The sequence below is a fragment of the Marmota flaviventris genome, chromosome 7 (assembly GCF_047511675.1).
Source record: "Marmota flaviventris isolate mMarFla1 chromosome 7, mMarFla1.hap1, whole genome shotgun sequence".
NCBI classification, from domain to species: Eukaryota; Metazoa; Chordata; class Mammalia; order Rodentia; family Sciuridae; genus Marmota; species Marmota flaviventris.
Genome location: NC_092504.1, coordinates 8799778 through 8814551, shown reverse-complemented (window position 1 = coordinate 8814551; position 14774 = coordinate 8799778).

Genomic DNA, 14774 nt, shown 5'->3' with positions numbered 1-14774 from the left:
ATACACTCAAAACTGTCAACTCTCATCCAAGTTTTTTCTTGACCCCCTGATGAGAATGTATTCAAAACCAATTAGCTGTTTCCCTGACTTTCACCTTTGATGAATGGCAGTAGTTGCTTTCTTCCCTCCAGGAGGAAAAATAAAAACTGGAGAGCTGAAAGGGATAAAACAGCTTTGGAAACAGAAACTTTAGTGTCTAAACATACAGTCATTTCCTAGGGAAAATTGTAGCCACTTTCTGGTCAGTAATGGTCATAGAGAACAAGCAGTGCCCTCTTCTATGATGAGAAACCACTCAGGGTTAGGCTAACTTGCTCCAGGTCACTCATGCAGGGAGGGCACAACCTTGGTAAAATAGAGATCCTGGGATCCTCCCTTCTGCATCCTTCCGAACACATTGGGTTTTCTTTTCTCAAAACTCAGTGCCTCCTCGGGCGGCAGCCTGGAGAATATTTTCATTGGCGTGGAGGAAAAGTGGATTTTGAAGTTGTGAATATTTACTCTGAGCCCCTGGGAAGTCCCTTCCTAGACTTGCTTTAGTCTCTCTTTGGAGCACTTGGGCAGCTTCAGCAAACTCCCTTCCCACAGCAAACAGGAGGGGGCACCTCAGCATGGTTCCCCTGGACAGGTTCAGAATCGCCATTCACCAACACCACTGCTCTTCTCTGCTCAAAGCACTTTCTCTAGGGCTTCGTAGAATTCCCCTGCTGCTCCCATGCTTCAGGGCTAGATCAAATGCCACCTTTTCCATCAAGACTTTCTAAACATGCCCACCCAAGACCCCAAGACCCCTAACTCCTGTGGCTGTGGTTCATTGACTTTTGTGGAGCACCCTGTTAAGATGGCATCTATGGATGCTGATTAGGAGCTCAGAGGGAACCTCAGCCCCAGCGGCGGGGTCAATCACCTTACCGCCCTTGTTGTGTCTCAGTGTTGCTGATCCAGAAATAATGATAACTACCACTGATTGTCTACTAAGTAGAGGGCTCTGTGCTAGGCCCTGTGCTAACATAATGTATGGGACTATTTAACACTGTAGCAGCTAAGAAGATGTCAGGGCAGGCCTCCAATAAAACAGCTGATTTGACCAACAGTCACACCTGCTGTGTTCTGAAATCTGTTGTCACACTTGTACAGAGGCTGTTCTTCCCAAGGCCATGCTTTCAACCAGTAACTGAGCATGGCAAGAGTGTTATGGCAGACATGTGTATCGGCTGGTGTCTGACTAACTCCAGGACTCCTGACAATGGCCTTCTGGAACCTTCCGGAGACAGCATGGAGGTCCAGGACCTTTCCAATAATCTTTTTTTCCCACCTTCACTGGGATCAGATTTGTTTCCCAGCCTTCCTAGCTCCCCATTTTATTTCACAGGTTTTCCCCATTAAATCGTTGTGTATTTATTCCAGTCTTAGCATCTGCATATTGGAAGATCTAGACTAATACAAACTATGATGGTAACTCTGTGAGACAAATGCTATTTCCTTATGTTTAGATGAGGAAAAAATAAGCCCTAGGAATTCTATGAGGTCCCATAAACTTGTTACTGCAGAGTAGCAGATCTGTGTTTAAAACCTTGCACCTTAAATGACTACCCTGTGTTTTCATACCTAGAGGAAATCAACCCTCCAAAATAAATATATCAAAACCTTCCAAATGGGGGTAAGTGGACTAGATACACAGGAAAAGAATACTTATAAATTAGATGATTATTCAAAGAAGTTACCCAGAAAGAAACATAATGACACAGGTACATGTATTTGACAGATAGTTTACAGAAATTACAAAAGACAAAAGATATAATAGATGTTGGGAGAATTGGAAGACAGAATGTTTTTAAGTGAGTTCTTGGCAATCATGGCTGGGAACATGCAGGAATTTAGCAAAGTGAGCAGGTTCGGATTCAGACCAGGGTCTGTGTGTGGGCAATTTCTTTACCAGTGAGCTCACTGTCAACCTGCACTTAAGTCACTTTTAAAAACACAATAACTAAGCACTGGGTTTCTTCTTGAATATTGGATATGGACATGAATCATTTTGGTTTTAAACTCACATCCTGCAACTTTTTTGTTTGTTCGTTTATATTTTCCTTATAGAATCTAGGTTGTAGTCAACTTATCTACTTATCTTTTCAATGATTTGGTATGATTTTTACATAATTTGTTATTGAACCAATTTGGGCTACCTTCTGGCTTGGTCACATCCTCAAATAGATTGGCTTAACATACCAAAAGAGCCAATACCTTAAAATCACTTAGGATGTCTATCACTGAGTTTATATTTTGTATCATACATCGCCTCTTTTTTTGCTAGTTGGATTGAGAGGAAGCAAGAAAATGACCATTTTTAGCTTCTACCTGCAAAAAACTTGTTATGTTGGACCTACAATATGACAAAACAATAGATTGATTCCATCATCAAATATAATAATCCAGCAATATATATATAATATGCATAATATATATTATATATATATATATATAATCTGGTTTATACAGGTTTTTAAAAAAGACTTTTCATAACTATGACATAAGAATAAGAATTAAAACTTTTGTTTTTATTTTTACAGATCAATAGAAGAATTTTCTAATCAATTTCATTTGATTTTCTATAGTGTTAAGTTTTTATTACTAATAAATGTTTGATTTTTAAAATTAAAACATTATTCAGATACAGTAACATTTGTCTTTTAAAAAGTACAATTCCATGGTTCCCAGAGGTGCATCACTGTCACCATTACCTAGTTCCACAGCATTTTCATTGATACAGAAAGACCCGTACACATATAAGCATCCTTTCTCTTTTTCTCCTTGGGTTTGTGCTGATAAAATTTGAAACTTCCTTTTCATCAATCTTTGACATTGAAAAATGGACACATTTTCAATTCTAACCCTCCTTTTTTAAAACCAAAACTTATTTACTTTGAATTCAAACTCAAACAATTCCAAAGCAATGCACAAAAGCAAATTAATGGTAGTGGACAGTCATCATTCTTTAACTCAGAAAACTAAATTCAGTCTTTCTCCTTCAATTTAATTTTTATCAGTCGATTAAGGATGGAAGAGGAATTGATGGTAATTGCGTACAGAAAACTATTTCTATGAAAATGACAGAAATGGTCATATTCTCCATTTCGCTGTGGTTTCAAGAAGTTCAAAATTAAGTGCAATCTATATTTAATAATAAACTCAGGCACTGTAACCAGTCTATTTAAATCCTGCATCCTTCTCTGACTTTGATATTTATTGTTATCATCATTATCATTACCAATATTATTGTTATGACTAAATTATCTAGCTTGGCTTTCTGGTTTTCATTTATATTTTATTATAATTTCATAATAAAACATTTTATAAGGTACTTTAGATACTTTGTATCCTGAGGTAAGGTATAGGATTAAGGAATTTCAGATAAAAATATTATTGAGTAGGTGAATTTTTGCTATAAAAGAAAAATAACATCTGGCTCAATGTGTCATTGAAAATTATTTCCTCTAAATAAATAGCTCTTTTACTTACCTGAGATGTCTTTATTTGTTTTGTTTTTTCTTTTTGTGAATGTGGCTGGTGAGAGATGGAAGGCTTTAAAGAAAATAGAGAACATTTCTTGGGAATTTCATAAGTTCATCCAAGTGCTTATCTTTGGACTTCTCATCAATACTTGTAGGTGAGGTGACAACAGGTTGCAATCTGATCTCTGCCGTGAGATGGTGTAGATTATAATGAAGTGGGGTTTTTTTTGGTCTTTTTTATTATTTCCCTTTTCTTCATTTTCATGATCTCTTTTTCTTTTTCTAGACTTGTTGTCCCATGCTGACTACAGGGACAAGTCTTCCAGGGTTTGTGGTAAGAGCTTCATGAAGTTTTTAGCAAGGGGCCACCTTGTCCTCTTGGAGACACTTGGCAGATAAAGGGTGATGCCAGGAATAGTAAGTAGTTAACATCCTTTGGTATGTAGGAGAGCTGCCTAAGAGTTATAATTAGTGCCAAGTTTGAGGGATTGTAGGATAGATATCAATTATAAGCATAATTTGGTAGGAACCAAGCTTAGCATAATCTATCTTAATTTCTGTAGGAGAAATCCATGCCACAAAGGATTCAAACAAACTAGCAGAGAGGGATGCACTGGGAGGAACAGAGAATCGTCCATAGCCAGCATGTAATTCCCATGACTCTGGGACTACCTTGGAAGAGGACCTCCCCTCATCTTTGTACTGCCAGTCAATCTTCAGATGATTGAAGTCTGGTTAATATCTTGGCCACAAACCCATGAGAGGCCTTGAGACAGAAGTATCAACTAAGTCCCAAACACTGAACCAAAAGACTCAGAATGGATAATGAAATGAGTTATTTTTTTAAGCTTCCATGGTTTGGGGTAACTTGTTTTGCAGCAATTGGTAGCTAATACATAGTTTACGTGATGTTTCCTATTTCTTCCCAGTCTCAGCCACAGCACTGGGAGGTAACAAATATTTATGTTTGCTTCTGAAGTATAACAATCAGAATCTGTGCAACATTCTTTCTACAACCCCAAAAAGTTAAAAAGTGGTGGAAGGAATGGAGTTTACTCCCAGGTTAGTAATTTAATCACTTCGGAGAACTGGGGTCCATTGTTTTTCTTAAAAGCATCTAAACATTGAGTTATTGAATTATCAGCTAACTCTCTGTAGTCCATAGGCCCAATCAATCTACAATATGGGAAAATCTTGTTTATTTAAAGAAAGATCAAATTTGTTATACAGGTGAAGTTTAGCTCTTTACCTTTTCCCTGGTGGATGTGTATGTTTTGAACAGAATGCCAAACATACAGACATTTCATTACGCCCAAATTGTGTTATTGCAGTGACACCTTTTGTTCTGGGTAAACTTCATGTGTTTGAAAAATGTTTTTGTTTCTCTCCCTAATCTAAACCACCAAGTTTGTAATTCAGGTGACCAGTTCTTACTTTAACCGCACCAGAGCAGACCTTCTAGGTTTTAGTATGTTGGTAATGTTTATAAAGTATTATGTAATTAGTAATCAATAAATTGCTATTAACTAATTTGTTGGGGTCAACAGATAATGTGGATTTTTTAAATACTGTGATAATAGTAAGCTGAGGTTGGTCTTAGAGCCAACAGTTCAGTTTGAAAAACATGAAAGAAAATATGGACTTACTGAGAAAAGTATTATTTTGTGTGAGCCACAGAGGAGGCTTTCTGACTAGGAAAGTAAGACTGTCAGCCAGAAACACAACCAAAGAATTTTGATGTAGAGTTAACTTCTTCACAATTCCTGTGGACATTCTATGGTGAGGACAATGCCATTTCTAATTCCCAGAGTGAAATTGCAGAAAGACCAGTGGCTGAATTGCTGGTGAGAAGTTGAGGCCACCAGGTTCCAGGTTCCCGTGGGTCCCAGCCATCTGGGAATTACTTACTGAAGTTAATGTAGCTGCTTGTTCAAGTCTTTCTGGTTTCCACTCAACTCTGAGTCTGTGGATGAAATGTAAAATGCTTTGTTCATTTTTCTTATACACTATACTGTTGAATGAGTAGAAGACACTCAATAAGAGTTAGTACAAGGTAGGAAGAAGGCAGGGAGGGGAGGAGAAGAGAATATCATCAAATAAAAAACAAAACCAATCTGACAATGAGTCTTGAGGGTGTTCTGTCATTAACTGATGACATATTTACTGACCACTCAGTTCTAGAATTTAGGTAAGATAAAGTTTGCCTTAAACAGCTCATAGGCTGTAACAGAAGCAGAAGACAGACACTAAAACGTGGGGACACGTGACGAATTGTCATAGGAGTTTTGTGGAAAGACAAAGAAGGTTCTGAGTACTTTCAAAGGAAAGCAGGATTCTTCCTAGAATTTGTTGGACATGAAAGACCAAGAAGGTGCTAGAAAAAGGGCACCATCCATAGGGGCATGGAGGTACTTAAGAGACTGATTCTTTGGAGAATTTGGAGACAGTAGAAACCATGCAGTAAATTGTTGTGTTTTTGTTATGGTTTTTATTCTCCTCTTAAAGAGAATCCGCAATCTGACCTGTTCTCATGTGGCTCAGGGTGTCTCTCTGCAGATGGGGAGTGGCTTTGTCATGTCTAGGCAGAAGTTTGAGAGCCTTTGTGTAGTGTGGATACTCTTTCGCTTTCCTTCTATCATGACACTGAGTTAAGGGCTGATTCTTAAAGCAGGTGGCAGAGTGGAAAGAGTGTGATCAGAGTCACAGCAATCCATGGCTCCTAAGGAGTGATACAGGAGAGAAACAGACCTTTGTTGCTGGAAGCCAACTGGAATACAGTTGTTGCTTATCACCACAGTGTGACTGAAGAAAGCTTACTGAAGCGGAAATCCAACTCAAGAACTTTGCACATTACCAGTGGCTATGGCCATTCTAAGGATGTAATTCCACAAACTGGAGTACACACACACACCACACACACACAAACAGGTTTCACCCTGATGTGCAGGGGAAGTGCAAGCCAGGGTGTGGAATGCTTCATGCTTCATACCTGGCTCACTACACTCTCACAGCCACAGGTCTTCACCATGATGGGCTGTGCTATAGCTTCAAAGCCGGCATGGATTGTTTCTTCATTGACACTTGGTTTGTGGGCTAATACATGGTCTACCGTCTTCTTTCAGTGCTTTGAGTCTGTCATCCCATTGCCCTCTGACCCACCTACTTGGTAGAAATTCAGGTGTTTCTCTTGTTGTTTAACAGGATTACTAAGGATCCCTTACATGTGGTGTTTCCCTTCTCTTTTGCAGCTTGGAAAATTCTGTCTTGGTCTTTGATTTGGCTGATTATGTTCTATTCAGCTGTTGGGTCTCTTTGTGTCCATCCTGATTAGATTTCATTAGCTTCATGGGTGTGCAGATTGAAATTTTTATCAAATTTGGAAAGTATTTGGCCTTTATTTCTTCAAATATTCTTTCCTCCTTCTCTGATGTGCTCTGGGACTGTGCCCCGCCAGCCTCTGTGCGGGGCCATCTTTCTTCGTTTGTTTACTATTGGTCCTTTGGACTATTGGTTCTTTGTTCTCTTAACATAATTATCTTCCTGATTGCTGAATCTTTCTTTTACCTAGAAAAGAGTCATAGAGCCATCTAGTGAATATTTAAAATTTTCAGCCATTGTAACTTTTAACTCTAATTTTTCCATTTCTTTGTACTTACTATTCCTTCATTGATATCTTCTAATTTGTAAGACATAATTTTCACATATTACTTTAGTGCTGTAAACAGCATTATATACAATTCTTGGAAATTTTTTAAAATGTTGATTTAAAGTCTCCATCTATCATAATCCCTCGGGGATTCCCCAAAGGTAGCTTCTAGTGATTGTTTTGTTTTGTGATTTTCTTTGTGTATGGGCCATACCAGGTTTATTTGCACATCTCCGAAGGTTTTTTTATTTTTATTTTTTTTGCCAAACTTTTTAAATAACACAATGTGGCAATTATGCAAATCAGACTCTCCTTCCTTCCCAGGATTGGTCATGCTCCTGTCTGCTGCTGTTGTTTTCTGATGTTTTGATTTAATTCTTCAAAGGTTCCCTGCATCCTTTGTTCTGTATGGCTACTGAGATTCTTACTCTATTAACTTAGCATTCTACTCATGGTTATACAGAGATTTTCTGAAATTTCTGGAACCAACAAATGTTCCACTTTCCCAATTGCACTGCCTGCATATTAGACACCACTTACACACTCAAATAGTCAGCAGACTCATTTGACTTACGCTTCACGTCCCATTTATGCATGGTCTTAAAGCTTCAGGAGGAAAAAGACTTCAGGACCTTTCTGGTTATTTCCTGAGAAGTTTGCCAAGCTGTGGGCATGAGCACAGCCCTACACACACTTGAAGCTTGTCAAGCCCCTATGCGCCTCTCATTCTGCAGCTTTTCCTCCTATGCTTTTTGGTTAGGCTGTTCTTTAACCTAATTGGTTTCCACTGTCTCTGGAAGTTGCAAAATTAAGTAGTTTTCTGTAATTATTTATGACAAACACCCCCAAGCAACATCCCCAATACCCATTCCCACACAAGCCTAGTGAGTTCTAAGTCAAGGCAAATAAAAGCAAAGTTGCAAGTAGGAATGACAGGAACAAAGGAGACCTGTCAAATGATGCAAACCTTCCAGGAGGGAGGTTTTTGAAGTCAAACTTCCAACTCCCTTCTGCCTCTGCAGTTGAATTCTGTATTGCATTGTGTATGTGTGTGTGGGGGGGCAGGGAGATGGAGGGACACGCACACTACTGGGGATTGAGCCCAGGACTGTGAGTATGATAGGCAAATTCTCTACTGATACACATCACCAGTCTTTTTTTTTTTTTTTTTTTTTGAGAGAGAGAGAGAAGAGAGAGAAAAGAGAGAGAGAGAGAGAGAGAGAGAGAGAGAGAGATATAAAGAGAGAGAAAGAGAGAAATTTTTTTATTATTTATTTTTTAGTTTTCGGTGGACACAACATCTTTATTTTATTTTTATGTGGTGCTGAGGATTGAACTCAGCACCGCGCACATGCCAAGCGAGTGTGCTACCGCTTGAGCCACATCCCCAGCCCACATCACCAGTCTTTTAAATTTTTTAATTTTATTTTGAGACAGGTTTTTGCTAAGTTGTCCAGGCTGGACTCAACTCTCTGGTCTTCCTGGCTCAGCCTCCTGAGGAGCTGGGAATAGAGGTGTTACACCATCAAGCCTAGTCCAGACTGCTGTTTAAACCTTACTTGTGAACTGATCACTTTTATACCTTACTTGTGAATGGATCATTTTTACAGAACTAAGATCAGGGCCAGTTAGAACACTACAGTTATCACTATAAATTTGACTTTGCACAAATAAGTAGACTGGGATTCCAGCAAGGATGTGGTTAATTTGCAGAGTACTGAAAATTTTGATCATGACAATTTATGCCAGTTTTCTTATTGTCTTTATGAAGAGTAAACTTTTGGATATTATCACTTTGCCATTGTCACCAACGTCATCCAGAGATCTTTCCTAACATCCTGCTTTCCCAATACAACTAAGTTATTTTCAGTAATAATGAAGTAATGATGAGTAATAGTTGTGGTTTTCTTGCTTTGTTCTTTACTTCTAAAACATGCCATTACCAAGTATAATGGCATACATTTTATTTTTGAAGATATTATTCATATTCAGTAAAATAGTTTTATTTGTGAAAAAATTATTTACCAGATAAAATACTATAGTTTCATGTTTTACTATTTTAAATACAGATAAAAATTCCAAATGTTCATTTAACATGATAGAATTAAAGTAAGTCAAGTAGTATTTGTTCTTACAAACTTTAGAACAGGTAGAAGACACACAAAAATTCTACAAGGTGGTTTCAATGGGCAGAACACCACACTAGGAAGGTACAGAGATTATTCATGCCTGGGACACCAAGTGGAACGTATTTAAATTATCTCATGTCATGAATACATTTGTAGGCACAAAGTTAAAAAAAAAGTAACTTATTTTGTCCCATGATAATGTATTATATTCTTACAACATTATTGTAGCAAAATACTTTGAGATCTAATTCGGAGTATCAAAATTTATAAAGTACCACACACATCAATATGGAAATCTAAATATATAAATAATTTAAATGCTGATACACTGTTACCCATTTTTCTTATTTTCATCCCATTTCTTCTTCACTTTATAACCAGATATCATACATATATTTTAATTTATATTAAATATATATCTATATATATCAAAATATAAATATCAAATATATATCATATACATTTTTAAATTTTCATATTATTATCATGATCACTATATTATATATGTTAATTTATTCTCTACCACACCATTTGACTTTGGCTAGATTACTTAATATTCTTTAAAAATATATCTTATAGTTATCGGTTGTTTGAAATAATTTGTTCAATCATTCCCTCTTTTGTGTCCTTTTTTTATATGATTAATATTTAAGCAGAAATATACATCATTTTGGGGGAAGTGTACCAGGGATTGAACTCAGGGGCACTCAACCACTGAGCCATGTTCCCAGCCCTATTTTGCATTTTATCAGAGACAGGGTCTCACTGAGTTGCTTAGAGCCTTGATGTTGCTGAGGCTGACTTTGAACTTGTGATCCTCCTGCCTCAGCCTCCCAAGCCACTGGCATTACAGATGTGTGCCACTGTGCACAGCAGAAATGTCCATTTTAAGATAAGTTTTGTCTCTATCTTGGATTTTAAAGGTATATTGTTTATAAAAGTTAAGGTGATATTTATCTTTTGAAGGTTAAAACACTTTATTCCTCTTGGGGATCAGTCCAATATCCATAAAACAGTGTTGACACAGTTTGGAAGTTATAGAATACTCAATTCACACTTTCATGTTTAATCCTTCATAATTTTTCCATCAACATCCTGTTCCACTCACGTTTGGAATCTTTTGCTTCCTTCAGATCTTTGCACATTGGGATGCTCTGGCCCTTGGTTGAAGGCCCTGGTATGCTAGTCACTTCCAATGCTGTCACAAAATTCCTGAGTAAACCATCTTAATGGAGGAAAGATTTCCTTTGGCTCGTGGTCTTAGAGGCTTCAGTTCTTGCTGTTTGACCCCACCGTTTTACACAGTTGTCTTCATGGACTTTTTAGCTTTTGTTGCTTTTCTTAATGGGTACTCAATTTTATTCAAATATGTATTCCAGTTAATTATAATCTGTTTACAACAGGCTTATAATTTGGCACAAATGACATTTTGGGCCAGAGAATTTCTGCCATGAAGGGTTTTCCTGTTCATTTTATAGGATGTTTAAAAGCATTTTGGCCTAGATGCCACTAGTATTATCCCAGTTGTGATAAGAAACAAAGAAACAAAAGTCTACAGACATTTCCAAATGTGAAGCACAGAATTGTTTCTGGTTGAGAAGAATTGGTCTTTATGAAGTCATAGAGAGCATGCAGCCCAAACCACATGCAGCCCAATCCCATTTGATCTAAAATTCCCCATGGTCTCTTTCATCTTAATTGCCTCATGATTTAAGATCTTAGGGCAGCTGATTTATTGGCAGTGAGAGGCAGCCATGCCAAGTAACTTCCTCAGGGCTTCATATGGACCCAGTGCACAATTCCAGGCAGTTGTAAGCTCATAGTGCACATACTGAAGCAAGACCTGGACACTGGAAAGTACAGAGCCTCCACCAAGAACCTGAGCAGGGCCCTCCACTCACTGTGTAGTGGGCACAGAATTTTATGCAGATATTTTGCCCTCTGTTTCAGTTTTCTCATCCATAAAGCCAAATGCAATCAACCGCTTTACACAGATGTGATGAAGTTTAGTACGGATGGATGTATGGTACCTGGAACACTTAGTCAATTTATGATTCCACTTCTTATTATTTCCCTAAAATCCAAGAACTGGCAACTGAGTGCTCCTCATCAGATCTGAAGAAGGAACAATAGCAGTGGAAAGTTCTGAATTCTTGATTGGCACCTCGGTGGACAACAACTCATTTTTTTTTTTTTTTTTATGCCAGAAAACTTTTGGACAGTGCTAGAGTCCCTGACAATGAGTTTTCAAATGTGTGAAAGCTTGACTCTGTATTAAGATTTTCATTAACAGAGGAATCAAAGCAAAAACATTACAACACAAGGTAGCATGTGCTATAATAATGAACGAATTCCACCAGTTTAGGGAATAGACCCAGAAGGTCAATATGTCCACAAATAATTCATTGCAGAGTTAGAACTGATGTGCTAAAAGATTTGTCCTATATGCCATATTGACACGACAATATTAATTTTACAAAATAATGGTTGGTCTGTGATTGCAAACTTTGTATCACTAGGTCAAGCCTCTGGAAATTTCCATTTGGGGTCAGCTACTTGTGTTACATGTATCTTTTTATCCAAATTCAAGAAATACCTTGGAGTAAATCAGACAAATAGTTTCTTTCTTAGTCTACTAACTTGTGCAAAGTAATTAACTAGACATTTAAGAGGACTCTGTGCCTATTTTAAAAAGTTGAGATTAGCAGGAAAAAATTCAAGGTTGGCTTGTGCAGAGCTCTGCCATATTGACATGGACCAGCCTGCCGAACATGGAGGTCTGCAATTGATAAGGGCAAAGAGCTGTGACTCACAGCTGGGCATGGGGATCAATTTATCTCTCAAATAACCAATTTTGATTCTTTAAAATATTTCAAAATTCTTCATAGGATACTTTGTTGATGTTTTATTAAAAGGAGGCATCCCTCTGCCAGTTCTTAAGTCCAAGAATTTGGAGTTCTGAAAAAGAAAAAATCCAAATGCTCAGATATTGTACCTGTTCTGAGTTTCTCTCTTTTCCTTTTTTGATTAAGACAGTGAAGCCAGGTGTGGTGGCACATACTTGTAATCCCAGCGTCTTGGGAGGCTGAGGCAGGAGGATCATGAGTTCAAAGCCAGCCTCAACGAAAGAGAGGCACTAAGCCACTCAGTGAGACCCTGTCTCTAAATAAGATACAAAACAGGGCTGGGGATGTGATTCAGTGGTCAAGTGTCCTGAGTTCAATCCCAGTCCCTCCAGCCCTGACAAAAGAAAAAGAAAGAGACAAATACACAAGGACACACAGTGTTTTCTTTCAGAAGAATTCACAACAACTTCTTCCTGCCCTCATTTCCAGATTTTCTACTACATTTTGCTTCTTTGACACGTACCTCATTTTGTCATCTTTTTTTAAAAATGAGTGGTTCTCGGAGAAGCCCAAAAGGCAGATGCACCTTCAATCCCATCTGAAGAGCGATCACCTTCCCAGCCCCTGAGCCCAATCCCTGGGGTTAATTTGAATCCACTGAATGCCTGGCGTCTGTGTGTATTGCCACTGACCCTCCTCAGGCGAGCTACACCATTGTGATAGCCAAGGTTGGACACTGCCACTTTAAATTAGGGGTTTATCTGGAGTCTTGGAGAATGGGATGTGTTTCAGAGGGAGAGGATGATGAATCACATGGCAGGGAGCAAAGTAACAGTGATTAATGGGACATTACACAACAACAAAAAAAATAGCCAACTGTGTGCAGAGATAAATGTAACTACAAAGAGCAACTTATTGTCTAAGGTGATGTAATTAACTTCAAGTCCCTCCATGGCTTGGATGGCTAGTTCCAGTGAGCCTGTCCATTGTGCTGGTGATAATGACAAGGTTGTGGCCTCTTCTTTTAAATACTACCCTATTAAAGAACATTTTTCTCCAATACATAGCACCCATAAAATGTCAAAGACTAAGATATGGCAATTTGAAGAAGCACAATTATAATCAACTGTTCGGATTCATTCAACTTCATTTTTTCCCCCAAGGAAGACAATAGAATAAAAGACGAAACTTTTGACTTATGAAATACGAGCTTCTACCAATGTTTTCATGCATGAAAGCCGCCCTGGTCCATTGGTTCTTCTTTCTTTCTTCTTTTTTTTTCCCTTTTCCTCTTTTTTCTTTTGGCTTTCTGGAATACAGAGAAAATCGGTTTCTAGAAAACGTTTTATGATAGTCACTATGACAAAGACAGCTTGTCACTCCTCAGTTCCTGGCAGGACAAACGGTTCTGTCTGTGCAAGAATGTTTCTTTCATTCTTAAGGAACAAGTAATAACTTTGCTGTTAGAAGAAATGGTTGGCTTGATATTTGTGGATGGACAATAGGTTCAGAAATTACTCTGAGCATTTTAAATAAAGAAAATCAGTACTGTGAATATTTCTATTCATTGAAATCCTGTCCACATTTTTCAGTTAGCAAGGTTGGAAAGGAGTGTACATTTAAAAATTATTGCCAGTCCATTTGCAAACTTTGAAGGCTTTCCTGATATTTGAGACCTACTTCACTTGACATTTTTGCATTGTTTGGCTACTCATACAGACGAACAGAGGAGCAAAAACTTCCAGGATTCTGAGATATGGCATAATTGGAATACCAGCTTGCTTCCCACCTGTTCGCCTCTTCCCAACTTTGAAACAATAATATTACTCTAAATTTTATAGTGTTTTTGTCCTCTTTAAATAACGTTAACCACTTCAATCCTACAGAATAGTTGTTAAGAGTTTGCATGCACGATGTGCCCAAAAATCATGGACTTTAGGATAAAATAGGTGTAACTTTCAGTTCAATTATTCTTGTGCTATATAACATTTGCCTTCCATTAATCTAATTTTAATCCATTAAAATAATAATAATATTTATTTCATAGAAGTGCATAGAGACTGAAAGAGACATTGAATGCAGGATACTATGAAAATATTCTGTCACATTTCCTTTCCATTGCACCCTCTCCTGCCATCTAAGTGACTGGAGCAAAATATTATGTGTTATTTGTTATTGTATTTATTAAGAAGAGAAAATGAAATAAATGAATATAGCCTTTATTAAGCACTTGCCACAATTCAACTTCTATTGTTGCTCATTTCATATACATTAGATTATCCAAAGAATTTGCTCAGGTTTTGCAGATACAAATTTCAGACAATGGGGATATCAACCCATTGTGTCAAAAACTTAAACTGAACAACAGAACTAACATTTTTGGTAATTTTGAAATAAATTTTATGTTTTTAGAGTCTATCCATTTGAGAAAAATAATAGGTGAATGATTAGAGCATTTTGAAATATTTTTAAATTTATTGTGAAAATAGCATAAATTTTACTGCCAAGGCTGCTTTTACTAAATGATTAACTGAACAAAATATTACACCCAAACATATTCAAACAATATAAGAAATGCATGTATGGAAATATTTTTTTAGGAATAGGGTGTCTTTTTTATCTCAACAAATGCATAGTACTTAAA